Here is a 4,954-nt window from a genome sequence, read left to right as displayed (position 1 = left end):
GGCATGAAAATCCGTATCTTTTTGGTGCACACACAGATACCCAAACCGAAATGATAACTCATTACCACACAAAAACCAGCTATGGATATGGCAAAGGGTGAAAACCAAGATAGAGACGCCCCAAGAGAAGTTTCTATGGTAAGGACAGCTTTATCTGCTATCTAGATTTTGATTGCTTGGAAAACCACACAGAACTACAAATGTTGATTTTTATTTTATTTGATGAAATCTGAAATCTACTAACTAATCTCTTTTCTGTTCCTATTTCAATTTCAGTTCAAAATCTATTTATCCTCTATTATAACACTGGGCTGTTGTTTCACTTTCTATTCAGAGAATGTTTTTATTTTGGTAGTTCTATTTGGATTAGTAATTCTGTTCTACATCAGTCTGAGGAGGTTTTTTAGAGCGAAAACTTAAATATGGAAGGTCACCTCCTTCTATAGTTGGGTTAGGATATGTCAACCAAATTTCATCCCTTGAAAAACCTTCTGGGATTCTGTCTTAATTCCTTGTTGCCCATAACCTGGTTTTCACTTGCATCTGTTTGTTCACAGGTGTAATTCAAGTGTAGTGTGTGTCAAGTCATCTTCACTGTTGTTTACCAAAAAAGAAAGTCATCTTCACTGTTATAGTGGTGATTATATTTGGGTGTTACTGCTAATTTCTTAATCGATGTAATGGCGATAAATGCTTAGAAGTTGAACTAGACTACGATATAATATTCTTTTGTAACCTGTAATGGATTTCCAATCTAAATAGGTTCGTTGCTCCTTATATGCTCTGTGATAACAGTTCCTCATTGAGGATTTCTGGCTTACAAATCTTGCTTTTGAACATGCAACTCTTCTTTTTCCAGGCTTACTGTCATTGCCACTATAATGTGGGTGTGAATCATTTGATAGGAGATTGGATATATCAAAGTTAGGCCCTTTCACCTGCTCATGTGTCACAGCGTGCGATGGCATCAACAGGGCATCCTCACAGCTTTTCTTTGAGGATTTCTGGCTTACAATCTTGCTTTTGAACATGCAACTCTTCTTTTTCCAGGCTAACTATCACTGTCACTATAATGTGGGTTTTTTTTGGAATCATTTGATAGGAGATTGGAGATATCAAAGTTAGGCCCTTTCACCTGCTCATGTGTCACAGCATGCGATAGCATCAACAGGGCATCCTCACAGCTTTTCTTATGCAGCAGCCCATGGGGAGGTCTTGTGGTTGCATTAGTGGTGAAGAGTACCATAAACGTGTATAGACAGATATGGTGATTCATATCCATATCTGATTGAAGCTTTGTTCTGAAATTGATTTGTGGCTAATCTAGGTCATGTGTACTATATGGTATTGTGACTTCCTAGATTGAAAGATTGACAACTAGGGAGAATGTAAAGAGTTGCAGAATAATTTCGATCTCGATTTATTAGGTACTTATGTAGTGAATTGAGGTTGATGAGGAAAGAATAAATAAACCTGAACCAGTTCGGTTTAAGCCCATTTTGACCAGATCGACTAAACCAGTTCGGTTTGAGCTTAGTCCAACCAGCTCGGACCAAGTTAGATCGACCAAGTCAAGGTCGGATGAATAAATACAAAGGCTGAATAACAAGGTAAATCTGGATAAGATTCTAGCCAAAGAAACAGTATTCAGTCAGGACTCAATCACTCATGTTTGAGTAGGACTCAATGATTAAAGTTTGAGTCCCGTCCGAACTCATACATAGAAAATCTATAAAAAGGTAAGGTAGCACAAGAGAAATGTACACTGAAGAGAACTATCACTATTCGTATTATTATTGTTCATTACTTTCTTGCCTTCCTTAGTCGGATTTCTAACTAGATCGTCGGAGGTGAAAACTTGACCTCCGCGGTTGAGCTCATCTGTGCAGGTTCAACCGCTAAAGGGATGAGCAGGATTGTGCAGCAACAATTGGCGCCGTCTGGTGGGAAACTCGATCAAAAAGCTATTATGAAGACGAGATCAGGTTTGGTAATCGAAGATGGGTCTGATGGAGAAAAGGAGGTCGGCCAAGGCAGCCTGAGGGGTGTTCCGAACCTCCCAAGAATGGAGAAAATTCTCGAACTCTAGATTCAGCAAGATCCTCCAATTTCAGATCCTCAAGCAAGTCAATACGCGACAATGCATCAAATTGTCGAGGTTCAAAAAGAACAATTTGCGATGTGAAAAGAAATCTCATACCTAAGCGAGTTGATCAGGATGGCCATGCAACATGTAATTGCTTCTCGCATAGATTCTCAGAAAAAACAAAAAAGTCCAGAAGGGAGCAGGAGTGACCGACCACCCGTGATCGACCAGATACATCAACAATCTAAAAAAGAGCTGGCAAAATCTCGAACCTCGAAAGAAGTTATTCCAGAAAAGAATCCTCCAATCGACAAAGATGGAGATCGAGGAAGCAACATAGAGCCAGAAAAGCTTCGAAGGACAAAAAGAATCATAATGGTTCAAAGAAGCGAGATGAAGAGATGAATAAGCGCATCACTGACCTTGACGAAATAGTCAAAAAAGCGTTAAAGCTTGGAAAAGAAGAGTTATACGCCGTCTTAAAAGAGGATCCTTTCATCAAAAGCGTCTCGGAAGCAGAGATGCCAATAGGTTTAAAATGCCCGACCTTCAAGGCATACGATGGATCGAAGTGTCCTAAGCATCACATCACCCATTATAAGTCTGTCATGTCTACTTCTAGACACAATGAAGCAGCTATGTGCCGCAGCTTTCTAGCATCATTGACTGGAGCAGCGTTAGATTGGTACCAAGCTTTGCCTCGTGGCACAATAAAGAGTTTCAACCATCTAGGTCAGACTTTCTTATTGTGTTTCCAAAGCAGAGTAGAAACCAAAAAGAGAGAAGAAACCTTGTTCGCTGTAAAACAAGGGCGAACGGAGTCCATTAGAGATTTCCTTGTGAGATTCAATAATCTGACCATGTAGATTGAAAATCTGGATGAAAAGATAGCCTTCCACGTCTTGTACCAAGGACTCAGCCATGAAGGCCTACTTGAGAGACTTTTGAATGACATGCCTGAAACGTATGATGACCTCCGAGAACGATGCCACAAGCAAGCAGAGATATCAAAAACATTTGAATCTCGAAAGAAGGAGCATCCAACCACTGAGGCAAGAACATACAAAGAAAAATACCAACCCATCAGAAGATCGACCATAGACCCGACTAGGGATGGTCGACCTGAGCGGGAAAGGTCATCGGCCATGAGGAGATCGGAAATCCTGATGCAAATTAAAGATCGAGGAATTCTCCAGCGGCCCGAAAAGCTACATTCTCATCCAAGAAATCGTGATAAAAGCAAATATTGCGAGTTCCACAAAGATCACGAACACTGGACAGATGACTGCCGACAGCTAAAAGAGGAAATTGATAGGATCATCTCTCAAGGACAGCTTACAAAATACCTCCGACCTACCCAACCTGATAAAAAACAAATTGAAGGGGGTAGGAAGAGGCATAGATCTCCAAGCAGAGAAGGACGCCAAAACAAGTCCCAAACCACGAGAAGGAGGAGACAATAAAAAACAACCACCAATATTTACTGTGTTCGGTGGCCCAACTGAGGAGTCAAGTAGACAAGCCAAAAGAAAAGCACGATACATGGGGAATGCCGAGCTTGAGAAACCAGATGAGAAGATCACTTCAGAACCGATCACCTTCTCATCCAAAGATAAACATGGGGTAAACACGCCCCACGACGATGCTCTTGTCATCAAAGTCACTCTGGTCGGAACAGAGGTCCATAGAGTCCTAGTAGATACAGGGTCATCAGCAGATATCTTGTCATTAGAAGCTTTCAAGAAATTACAGCTAGAAGAGAAAATGCTGATCCCCTGTGGGACGCACTTATACGGTTTTACAGGAACCTCAACCCGAGCAGAGGGCACCATCAGATTAGATATTCGTATCGGCGAATACCCCAGATGTCACATCCTCCCAGCCGGTACCCTATCTGGCATACCCGAGAGTGTGATCCACAGCCCGAAGATCAGGTATCGAGTAATCAACCTCCCACATAAACAATAACATAATCATGAACAATAATAATCGAAGTGCGAAAGATAAACCATAGATCCAAATAAGGAAAGAATGAATCATATATAAATCAGAGTACTAAATATAATCAGAGTGTCTAAATCAGATAAGTAAAGTGAGGCGAAATCCCACTCTACAACCAGCGGAAAAGTAGTTCAAAAAGAGAATAAACAGGATAGAATCTAATCCCAATAGCAGGTACAAAAGGTAACTAAATTGTTCTCAATCTTATAGACAATATCCCTATAAGTATAAATCTCATAAATGGCACAAGGGCGCTTCCACTCTATGGTCGGACTAAGCATCGTACGGAGCATAACCACTCGCGGGATCTTCAGTGTAATTGTCGTAACCGCAATCACCTTCCTGGAGATATGCCTCTTCTCCTTGCGCTTCTTCATACGAGCCGTCATGATATTCGAACTCAGTAGAATAGTCTAACAAACATTGTACAATAAAGGAATGAGTTTCAAAGAAACTCGGTAAGGGCGATTAAATCCATAATAACATAAATGGCAGGATTACAAAACAAACATAGATGCAATATGGTATGAGACAAACAATGAATGTATGAATCTAACTCTATATATGCTGGTATCTATTGGCAGACATGCTTTAAGTCATAGCCAAATGCAAGTCTTCTACTTAGTTACATCAAGTCAGATCCAGATACGTCCATTCCTCGTCCCTGACGATCCTTTCCGGTTTCCTTCACACTAGAGTCCTAATAGTCCCTGACTACGGACTCATCAACCCTATTGGTCATCCACATATGGTAAACGGGAAGCTCTCACGTCCTCTCACGGGTTGGTTACCAGTCTTGAGCGCCCGTGAGCCCAAGTCTATCCATATGCAACCCTACCAATAAATGGCCCCCACAATGTGATTCCT

The sequence above is a fragment of the Hakea prostrata genome, chromosome 7, assembly GCF_041222555.1.
Source record: "Hakea prostrata isolate BN-2017 chromosome 7, UWA_Hpros_2, whole genome shotgun sequence".
Classification (NCBI taxonomy): Eukaryota; Viridiplantae; Streptophyta; class Magnoliopsida; order Proteales; family Proteaceae; genus Hakea; species Hakea prostrata.
The sequence above is the reverse complement of the archived record's forward strand: the minus strand, read 5'-3'. Positions refer to the sequence as shown.